Source organism: Prosopis cineraria, unplaced genomic scaffold (assembly GCF_029017545.1).
Source record: "Prosopis cineraria cultivar Desert tree isolate PC_DT_omini unplaced genomic scaffold, ASM2901754v1 PC5, whole genome shotgun sequence".
Classification (NCBI taxonomy): domain Eukaryota; kingdom Viridiplantae; phylum Streptophyta; class Magnoliopsida; order Fabales; family Fabaceae; genus Prosopis; species Prosopis cineraria.
In genome coordinates, this window is record NW_026555336.1 from 25,681,709 (window position 1) to 25,694,318 (window position 12,610).

Here is a 12,610-nt window from a genome sequence, read left to right on the forward strand (position 1 = left end):
CTAATGTAATCCAGAGGTTCACCCCTGTTTTGACACTGTTATGAAATATTGGTTGCTATAATTTTATTGAATTTTATTTTTAATTTTTATAATTTTTTTAATATTTTTAGTTTATATAATTTAATAAAATTAAGTAACATTTGTTCCTTAAATCCCTGACAATATTAAATTACAAGGACTACAAAGATTGAAAATATTAAAAATAAATTATAAAAACTAAAAGGAAAACTCGATAAAGACTATAAGGATAAATTATTATATTTTTGTTAAAATGAAATAAAACTAAAATCCAGATCTGGTGGTTCGCTAGAGTAAAGAACCGCAAAACAGCGTCGCTTGGTCATATCACACAAAAGACAGCCCAGATCCTGCAATACATTGGAAAATAATTCATGTAGCCACGTATTGCATTATCTACCGAAAAGAAAAGTCAAGCATTTCATTGATCCTGAACCGTTGATAAAGCAAACGGTCGAGATCTCTTTCAGCTGGAGCAATATTGAATCCATCCAGTGCTTTTGGTCCTGGTATTGAATATACCACATTTTTCGGAAAACTGGTTTTGACCGGAAAAAAAAAAAAAAAAAGACTTGGCATTTTCCACTTGGTAATGTCATCCCCCCCCCCCCTTCCCCTTCCCTCCTTCATCATATTTTTTTTTTATTTTTTATAATACGTTCATTATCGGTGCCGGCTAGTCATTTAAAAACCGACAACAACGGTCCTCCTCAGTCCTTAAAACATGTCATCGACAACAAGGACCACGACTAACTTATATTTTAATTTTTTATTTAGAAACATCTACAACTAGCTTTATTTTAATTTCAAATTCCAATTTTTATTTTGAGATGATCCGACACATCAGCTTCTTTGACTCCACACTTGTGAACTGTACTTGATTAAAAAAAAAACTAATAAAAATTAGTCAAGTTTATATAAGTTTGGCTCATAATCTACAATGTTACAATACAAAGATCTTGTTGGTAAGTGATATCAAAATATACTGTAAGTATTAAGTTTGGAGATATACTCTATCCCTAACGAGTCATCAAACCTAACTTATATGAACTTTTTTTCATTAAAAAAATAAAAGTTATATTATTTCGCCAAAGGACCCTGTAATAGCAAAACCATGTTCTAATTATGCGTCTACGTCAGGAAATGAGAGTTCCTGATTTGCTTCTCATAATACGTGGACGTAATCATTTAGTAGTAAACATCTGATAATGATAATCCATATATTATTTGATTATTAGGAAAACAAGTCATGAATGAAAATGGGGAAACCCATAAATAGCAACAAATTAAACAGCCACCACACCACAAAAAGAGCGAAATAGATCAAAAGAAGAAAGAAACAGAGTTTGTTGAATCAGAAGAATGGCTTCAGGAGGGAAATGGTTAGGGTTTGTGACAGCGATATGGGTTCAAGCAATCAGTGGAAACAATTACGCGTTCGCCAATTATTCTCATGCATTGAAGACTCTCATGGTTCTCACACAGCTTGAGCTTAACAATCTCTCTGTTGCTAAAGACATTGGCAAAGCCTTTGGTCTTCTCTCTGGTATCGCCTCTGATATTTGGCCACCTTCTGTTATTCTCCTCATTGGAGCTTTCATGGGCTTCATTGGCTATGGAGGTCAATGGCTTGTTGTTAGCCAGAGAATCTCTCCTCTCCCTTATTGGCTTGTAAGTTCATCTTCATTTCTCCCCTTATCATTTCATGTCAAATCATACACAAATCTTATCATTATGTCATGTTACAAATATCAAAATAAGATACATTTATAAATCAGATATATAAGCATCTTGCTAGTAATGCCCCAAAAATGGGATCGACCCTGGGTTGCAAATTACAATAGGGACTTGTCTGCACATACCATTTGAAGTTTGAAAAAATAATGTGCTAGCCCTAATTACAAGATCAAAAATTTGATGGGAAAATTGTTAACTCACATTTGAATGAGAGATTGTTATGTTGTTTAATGCAATTGATATAGTATATAAATGAAAATTTTAATCAATCCATCTGGTTGAACTGTTAACCATTAAACTAGTATCTTGATTGGTTGATGATTAATTTGATATGGTTCGATTACAGTTTGACCATTAACTTTTGAATTAGTGTCTTAACCGGTTCAATAATCAATTTATTTTTCAATACCTTAGATAAAAGCCAACGTAGGAAGTCCCACAGCCAATAAAATTGAGCTTCATACCCAATATATAATAAAAACAATAAATATCCATAAACTTGAGTCTTGAAGTTTTTTTCCATGACTTCTTACTTGCTGTTTTTGTGTGGTGGCTTCTCATTCTTAACACATGTATCTTTTTTCATGTTCATCTTTCTTGTTCATCATCTTCTTTTCATTTTGCTAAAGAATGATGATCATGGGATTTTGTTCCTGCAGATGTGTGTGTTGTTATGTTTGGGAGGGAATAGTTCAACCTGGATGAACACGGCAGTTTTAGTGACTTGCATGAGAAATTTCCCTCAAAATCGAGGTCCCGTTTCCGGGATTCTCAAGGGCTATGTAGGTCTCAGCACTGCAATCTTTACTGACACGTGTACAGCTCTGTTCTCCTCATCTCCTTCCTCATTTCTCCTCATGCTCACCATTGTTCCAGCTATTATCTGCTTCATTGCTTCTCTTTCCCTTCACCAAACCCAACCAGCTTCCAATTCTGCAGAAGTCAAACAAGAAACCCAATTCTTGAATCTGTTCAACATTATTGCTATGATTGTAGCTTTTTACCTCTTGGCATATGACATCACTGGACTCCATGGCCATCTTCTTTCATTTCTCTTCACCTTGGGGCTTCTTATTTTACTAGCCATGCCACTTCTTGTTCCTTTATGTCCATTTATCTTCAAATCAAACCTTGTTTCTGATGCAGAACGTCAGATTGACGAACCATTATTGCTTGCTGAAAATAATAATAAAGAGGAGGAAGAAGATGTTGATTCTCAGAGTGGAGGTGAAGTAATAAAACGACAACAACCCGTGATAGGGGAGGAACATACGATCATTGAAATGGTCAAAACGGTTGATTTTTGGGTCTTGTTTATGTCGTTTTTATGTGGGGTGGGAACAGGAATGTGTGTGATGAACAACATGGGGCAGATTGGATTGGCGAGTGGTTACACCGATGTTTCTATGTTCATATCATTTATCAGCATCTGGGGATTCTTTGGACGTATTATTTCTGGTTCACTCTCAGAATACTTCATCAAAAAATCAGGCATGGCTAGGCCATTTGGAATGCAGCTTCACAGTTATTAATGGTTCTGGGCTTCATGGTAATGGCTATGTCATTACCAGGATCACTTTACATAGGGTCAATGATAGTGGGAATATGTTACGGTGTTCGTTTGACTATAACTACAGCATCAGCTTCAGAATTATTTGGGCTCAAGTACTATGGTTTATTATATAACATTCTGATTCTGAATCTTCCTCTTGGTTCATTCCTATTTTCTGGTCTTGTTGCTGGGAATTCATATGATGCAGAAGCTGCCAGGCAAAATAATGGAGGAGGAGGAGGAGGAGGAAACACTTGTATTGGATCACAATGTTACATGCTTGTGTTTGTGATCATGGCTTTTGTTTGTGTCCTTGGTTGTGGATTGGACTTGGTGCTAGCAATTAGAACTAAGAAAATATATTCCAAGATCCATGAGGAGAAGACATCTTAAGAACATTTGGGTTTTGAGATTTGAAAATTTAGCTGGATAATGATTGCTGTAAAATGTGTGTATATTATATTTGGCAAATATAGACTAGTTGTTTACTATTGCTTTTTTGTTTTGATCATATTTGATTTAAGAAGGTATTTGATTATATTATCTTCAAAGTTAAATCACCAAACTAAAGCGCAAATCACACAACTATTATATTATCGGTAACAACTTTATAAATGTTCTAGTTTTATGTTCTTGTTATTTCAAAGGGTGGAGTATAATGGAATCTACATTTATAATATTAGAGTTGATGTAAAACAACTGTGGGGCCCACATATAATGATAGTAAGACATTTTGACTCATTTTGTCTATTTTACCACCAATATTAGGCTAGTTTCTACCATTGTCACTGCCACTTTCAATCTTTATGGCCCACCTCAAGTGGTCAAAAAGCCTTTTTGTTATTGTAAGTGGGCCCAATGGCAGTACCAAGATTTTCAGTACAAGGAAAGCCTTTATGTCTCTTCCAAATTCACTATTTTTCTTTCCTTCTTTCTTTTTCTTTGTTTCTCAATTCAACTTTTAATTGTAGGCTTGTAAGTGCAGCGAGCTAACAAAAGACATTCAACTAATTTATTCTTGAATCTTGAATGTTCATTCATCATTGCTTTTTTTTTTCTAACTAGTCCCTGAATAATATTCAAAACAAGGACCATACAAGTCTAATTTAGTTAAATTAGATTTTTTTCTCTATTTTTTAAAGGATTAATAAATAATATTAGTATTTAGGTATAAAAATTGTGAGCTAATATTCATGAGGCTCTGAGTTAAAACATTGAATAGATCTAGGCTAAAAAAGTAAGATTAAAATGGGTTTAAAGTTTAAAATATAAAAATAAAAAGATGAAAAGTATAATAAGTAAATGGTGTAAGTTGCAAAATATAAAAACCCATACCCCAAACAAATCATTTTTCCCAAGTGAGGTGTGCATATGCCCCTGTTCAATTGCATGTGGCTCCGCTACTGCATAGGCCCCATAATTATTCTGTGTCATAAATAATGGAGAAGATAATAGGTTTATGATGGATGAGAAATTTTGCTCCTGAAAAATTTATTTAAGAAAAATATTGCCTCAACCTTTAATATAAAGTGTCCAATGCTTCCAAAAAAATTTAGGAAAAAAAATGGCCTATAATCTTTGATTATATTATCTTCCACCAAATTGAAGTAGATCACACAACTATTGCATTGCTTCTTAAAAAATCATTTTAATGTATTGGTAACAACTTTGTAAATGTGCAAGTTTTTTTTTTTCTTGTTATTCCAAAGGGTAGAATGTAATGCACATTTATAAAGCTAAAGCTATCAAATTCTCTGTTTTGTCTTATAGACCTATGCCAGAGGAGATTGAGTTATAGCTAACCTTTTATACAAACCATTAGTATAAACTTTTTTTTACCCATTAACAGTTTATAATGTTGAGCCCTCACAGGTGTTGTTCTTCTAAAAGCATACTCCATATTTATACACACTTGTACTTAAATGTCCATAATTTCTTTCATTAAAACTAATACTTTGATATATGAAAAATTTTTCACCGTACTATAAATTTCCTTTAAGATTTATGCTCAAATATTTTTCTAGATAGATAAATGAAGCTAAGCTTTTATTGACTTCCAATTTTTATTTTTAGGAATTTTTTTAATCTAAAAGCATAGGAGCGATGTTCTAGAATGGTTAATTGAAATTTTTGGCTAAATTGTTAATGTAGTGTTTGGATGGATTGATTTGAATTTTAAATTTTAAATTCATATATTTAAAGTCATTTATTTTGATAATATAAAAAATTAAATTAAGGAGTTAAAACAACAACTTACTGAAAGAGTTTGACATGAAGGACCTTAGTGCAACTAAGAAAATTCTTGGCATGAAAATTAGCAAAGATCGCCAAGCCAATAACTTATTTGTATCTTAGAAGAAATATATTATAAAGGTACATGATTAGTTTAATATGAGTGACAGTGAACCTATGTCTACTCTTCTTAGTGCTCACTTTTAATTATCTAATGATCTTTGTCTAAAATCTGAAAAAAAAATATTAAGTACATGTTGAGAGTTCTTTGTTCAACTGTTGTTAGTAGTTTCATGTATGCTATGATGTGTATTATACAAGATCTTGCATGTGTTGTGAGTGTGGTAATAAAATACATTCACAATTCTAGAGAAGGTTATTGGAATGCTATTAAGTGGATCCTTCATTATTTGAAGGGTACTTCTAATATTAGTTTGGTATTTTATAGAAATAAGGTTATATCTAATGATGTTATTGGTTTTACTAAAATCATGGTTGTGATTATTCTAGTGGATGAAAGTCCTCTTTCTGATTCTATTTTCACCCTTTGTGAATCTTCTATAAGTTGGAAAGTATCTCTTTAGTCTATTTTGAAGTTATCTTCAACTAAAATAGAGTATATAATAGCAACTATTTAGTTGTAAGGTTTTGTTATTGAACTTGGCATTATTCAAGGAGATACAAATGTTTCTTGTGAAAGTCAAAGTGTTGTCTATTTGACTAAAAATAACAAATATCACTCTAAGACTAAGCATATAAACATATCACTTTATTAGAGATATCATTACCATTGGTAAAATTGTTATGAAGAAAGTTCACACATCTCAAAATCCCACATACATGCTTATGAAGTCTCTTCTTGAAATTAAGTTTGAGCATTGCTTGGGCTTAGTTGATATTCACAGCACTTGATTGCCCTTTATATTAGAGCTATTTGAAAAATAACAAGTATTACTGAATTTAAGTTAAGAGAAATTTTATTGAGATTATGACTCAAATTCCTATAATCTATTGTGATTATTCTTATTTATTATCTTAATTTAAAAACTTTCACATATCTATTATATTTATAATTGAGATTTTAGGAAATATTATTCATTAGTCAAGTTAATAGTTTTAACTTCTAAAGAGTTCTTTCTATACATAGAAATATAGTCTTTCATCCTCAGGGAAATGAGACAATTATTTTAATTCTTATTTTTATAATGAAATTTTTTCACTTATTATCCATGAGCTTTTTGTCCCTCACATTTGGGGTGTGTGAAATATTTTAATATTTTATGTATTTTGGTTATTAATAGTGATTGTCATCAGTTACAGATTTAATCATTGTATAGCAAGATTCATATTTTTCTTGGGCTATAAATATGGCTAGCCCATTATGTTGTGCATTTGACTCAGGTTATTTTCATCTATCTTATTCTTTTGATTCTTTCATGGGTTTGGTCCATATAGTTTTCACAGTATAAAAGCCATATTTGTATCTTCAGGCATGATTTTCTAACTAAATCTCAATGGTATCAAAGCCTTGAGCAATCCCCAATAATCATTAATCAAGATAGTTCTATCAATAACTAAGAAGAGATAATATAATAGAACAATGAATGTTATGGACAAAATGATATACAATTTGAGTCGCAAACTTGTGTTGAAGATGAGGGAAATCAAACTAATATAGACACTAAGCAATTTGTGTAACAATCACCACAGCGTGTTAAGAGATCACAAGCCCAAAGAAATGAATATATTTGTCATGTAGAAGAGGGGCAAATAGGCAAGAAGGTAAAGTGTTGCTAATCCATGAATACATGTCTTATGCCAATATCTCATGAGATTACAAAAATTATTTGTTAAATACTAATGATATTGTTAAGCTCTATAGTTTTGGAGAGGCCATTAAAGATCAATAATGAATTGATGTCATGAAAAAAGAAATGAGGATCTTAGGGGGGAAAAATAAGATAGACGATATCATGAAAGACATGAGACATTGTTGATTTACCTAAAAGCAAGTAATTCATAAGATATAGATGTGTTTGTAAGAAAAAAAAAATAAAAGACTGATGAGAGTCTAGAATGATGTAAGGCAAGACTAATAACTAAAGGTTATAGTCAACAAGGAGAGATATAAGTTACTTTAAAACTTTCTCACCCCCTATTAAGATGGTTACAATGAGGGTTGTGCTTTCACTTATTGTTATTGTTGGAACCGATAGGTAGATTTAAAGTCTGAGTCGTGCCAAGAACATTGTCTTTTAGAGTTATTCTACCACATTAAATTGTTCACAAGGCAACTCCTCAAAATTAAACAGACTCCTCTTGCAAATTAAGTAGTGCCACAGAACAACAAAGACTAACAGAATATACTCAAACAATACAATATATAAGAGGAACTTGAAAACTCTAGAGCTTGGCCCTGGGTACATTGCACTCCCTGGGCTATATATAGTCACAACTAGAAGGTCCCCTTAATAAACCATCAAACATCAATTTTAAAATAATTAAAACAAAATAAGCCTCATAACTTAGGCAATTTTGAACATTAAAGAAGTTTTTAAATAAATATTAAACCCTTTTAATGTCATTAAATCAAATATAAGGTGATTAAAATCCTTCAAAACTATAACTCCAAGTTGGAAAATAAGATTTAAGTAGGGGTTATAGAAATCAATATTATTAAATTATAACAATTCCTTTTGAAATACCCATGAATATTTTATAATATCCAACAATCCCCCACATATTTTAAAAGGAAAAGAATTCCATAAAACTATTTTATATAAATAATTTTGTAACTCCACAAAATAGTTCCCAAAATTTAAGAAAATCACTTGATATACCTAGTACCACATTCAACTCACACGTAGGGGAAATTAGTAGATTTCAACTGTATTTGCATGAGTTCACTTCTTTCCAAGCCAATTTAATTGCTTAAGTCCACAACTTAGTATGTACTTAGTCCTCCATTTATCATGGGACTTTCCTTTTTGACATAACTACAACAACAATTGCCCACATGTGTCAAAAAGATCACTATCATTTGAGTTATTTACATGAAAGATAATCACTTCAAATTTGATGTCTTTCGACTTAAATCAAACCGAGATCAATAAAACTTAGCACACAGAAAAGTCTGTGTAACTTCATCATTGAACTAACAGATCTTAAGTGTGTGCTAGAGGTGTTATTAATCAGATTATACCCCCACAATCTATGCTATTAATGATGGTTTTGCACGTTATTAATCATGCGCGCGCCTAATTTTAACAAATGACCTAGAGATTTTGTCATGATCTTATAGGAGCAGCCCCACTCCATATTCATATAGGTATTTTCATCAAGTACATCTATAATAAATACACCATCTATAAAGATTATGAAAAATATTAAGAGCTTTTGCTTAGCCTCCAATCAATGTATTCTAGCACTTTCTCAAGCCATAAGAAGGGATAGAAAATTTAGTACTAGCAGAACTAACAAATGACTTGTTCTTACTCATTGAACTTTCTTCATGGGATCTCCAATTACAAAAGTTAGGTTGACATCACCGTTAATTTTAAATCAGCTTAAGTCCCATTCCTCTCAACATTTTAATAATTAAAATCATCCCAAGGGCTAGTTAACAAATTCGTCAAATTTACATTTAATCTTACATAATTAATTGAGATAACTTCCTCTTTTAGCTTGCTTAATTGTATCTCAAACAATATCTATCTATGCCATTATTCTCTTTACAATGACTATTGCCATTTGGCAATCAGAAATCATCAACATTGCTTGTGTTGGTTTTACTCACAATAGAATATTTACTAAGAAGTTTCTTAACTACTTAACCTCATTATTAGCATACTTTAAAGTAATAAACTCTAGCTCAAATAACATTTTATTTTGCTTCAAATGGATTTTTCCTCATCTAAATATAAAATTCAGTTAATATCATTGTATTATTTTAATACAATGGGAATCCAATACATGATACTAACGTTTATGGTATACCTCAAACACTCATTTGTCTCATCCTCTTATGAGATTATTTAATATGCTCAATGTCTACGTAACATAACTACATCATGGGATTAACATTAATTAATGTAGCAAACTCTCTAAAATGTGTTCATATACATATATTGAGCAATAAAATCATCCCGCTTTCAATTTTTTTAATAACATGATTGTATCATGGGAATGCTCATTGACACTCACTATCAGATTTACACCAAAACAATTGCTAAGGAGATTTTCCATAGTTTAGCCTATAATTTTAGAATAATAAACTCTATGGTCCCGTTATTATATTTGTTTATATCACCACTTAGGGTGGCTAATCACTAATGGCTCTTCTCACATTTTTAAATATATTTCAACCACATGTATGAAAAATATTTAAATATTTTCTATAACTTATCAATAATAATTCTAATTAAATTAGAATATCATCACATAATCTCCTCCCATTCTAATTAAATTAGAATTTCTCATAAATCTTTAAATCCACCATAAAGATATTAACGCCCACACACACTCTATAGACAAATCAGCAGCAGAGCCTTCTCATATCTCTAATAATATCACCAAATAAAATGCTAAAACAACATATATATATATATATATATATCACATATTCAAGCTAATAATTTTAGAACTTCGCCATGACATATATCAGCTCTTCAATGACAATTAGAGAAGCCAATTCCAACATTAAAGATATTGACCCTAAGCCCATTCAATGATAACAATTTCATCCATATAAAAACCAGAAAAGCACAAACCGAATGTCACTTGGATTTGTATAATAAGCAATCAACAATTGATTAAGCTTAGCAATCCTGCAAACTAAATATCAACCAACCCAAGAAAGAAAATCCAAATTATAAATGGGGTTCCTTATTTTTCCCAGAAAATAAATTCAAGTGTGATTAATCACAATCATGATACTTATAATCATAAAATATATCACAAATCAACATTTGCTCCTAAAATAATTCAACCCCTTTAATGGCATTAATTACTTATAAAAACCAATAATGCTAGAAGAAATTGATAAAAACTTACACAAGATATGATGTTGTTGACAACGCTTCATGGGCTTCTCCTTAAAAACACATCCAACATCCTCTATTGGTAAAAAACCATGAATGCATTTACCGAACACATGGATATATGTGTGTATATATATATGTATGTGTATATATATATTTATTTCCATATCAACAATATATCATAACATATATACCAACTAATCATATACATTCACCTCCTTAAAATAAAGCATATCAGCATCAAATTAAGGCATACCCTTACTCCTACAATTGGGAACTATTTAAAAATATGTGCATGATTGGGTTAATCAAAATAAGACATGAATTATACCTAATCCATTTAGCTATTTCCACAAATTGGAGTTTGAACATCCAAGATACTGTTCTGCATCAAAACTTGTATCTGTCGTTCTCACTTTGTCTCTTCTATTGCAGTCGTTGGAACATTTACTATTCAAAACTCTTTCACAAATCTCTAATAAATCTCATCAATAGAGAATAAAAGCATTTTAGCCACCACTTTGGTTGCGAGCGCAATAAAGTGTTTACTCCTTAGAGCATTTGATGTTACTACAACAACACTAGCAATGATGATGAAGGAGGGAGCATGCTCATAGTCCTCTCGTGGTCTTGTTGGTGCTACTCTAAAGTTGTTGCTATGATCAATTGTACGCGCCCTAAGAGACTTGATTATTTCTCACAAGACCAACAAGCTAAAAGAGTAGCTCTTAAAATTGTTGAAACCGGCAGGTAAATTTAAAGTCTAAATCATGCCAAGGGCACTGTCTTTAAGAGCTATTTCACCACACTAGATTGTTTGCACGGCAACTCCCCATGATTAAACAAACTCATCTTGTAAATTAAGCAAGGCCATAGAACAACAAAGACTAACAGAATATATTCAAGTAACACAATGCATAGGAGGAGCTTGAGAACTCTAGAGATTGGCCTCGGGTACATTGCACTCCTTGGGCTATATATAATCACAACTAGAAGGTCCCCTTAATAAACCATCAAACATCAATTTTAAAATAATTAAAACAAATTAAGCTTTATAACTTGGGCAGTTTTGAACATTAAAGAAGTTTTTTAAATAAATATTAAACCCTTTTAATGTCATTAAATCAAATATAAGGTGATTAAAATCTTTCAAAACTATAACTCCCAGTTAGTAAAATAAGATTTAAGTAGGGGTTATAGAAATCAATATTATTAAATTATAACAATTTCTTTTAAAATACCCATGAATATTTTATAATATCCAATAGTTATAAATAATTGGCCATTGTTTCAAATGGATGTTCATAATTCCCTCTTGTAAGGAGACTTGCATAAGAAAGTATATATGAAAATCTCACAAGGATTTAACCAAGTTAGCAATCACAGCCAAGAACTAAATTGTGTAACCTATATGGTTTCAAGCTAGCATCAATACAGTGGAATGCCAAACTCACTAAAGTTTTGATTCAAGGGGGAATTAGGCAAAGTAAACATGATTTCTCCCTTTTTATTAAACAAAACAAATATTAAATTACCATTATTTATCATATATGGATGATCTTGTTATTATCATAAATAATATTGAGAGTATTAATGCTATTAAGTATCACTTGCATTATACATTTAAAATCAAGGATCTAGGAAGTTTGAGGTAGCAAAGCCACTAACTTTAGCAACACAACTAAATGCCAAATTCACTGTAGAAGGAAGAGTAAGTTTCAAAAACAAAGATTAAAAGAAAAGAAAAGAAAAAAGAAAGGGGAACCCACTATTACAACATCTAGTTGCCTATAGAAATTGATAGGTAGATTGTCACATCTTACTATAACTAGACCTGACTTAAGTTTTGCTGTACAAACTCAATCAATTTATAAACACCCCAAGGAAGTTACATATGTGAGCTGTTCTCCAAGTTCTTAGATATCTTAAAGGCTGCCCTAGTTTAGGGATCCTCTTGTCCACAACATCAAGAAACAAGCTAGGGTGTTTTGTTGATTCTGACACTAGAAGATCTAAGACACATTGTGAAGCT

At 31.4% G+C, this 12,610-nt stretch overlaps 1 pseudogene; it reads left to right on the forward strand.

Moving 5' to 3' along the window:
- Window positions 1–1,307: 1,307 nt before the first annotated feature.
- LOC129311791 (protein NUCLEAR FUSION DEFECTIVE 4-like) lies at window positions 1,308–3,798 on the forward strand (annotated as a pseudogene).
- Window positions 3,799–12,610: the final 8,812 nt, after the last annotated feature.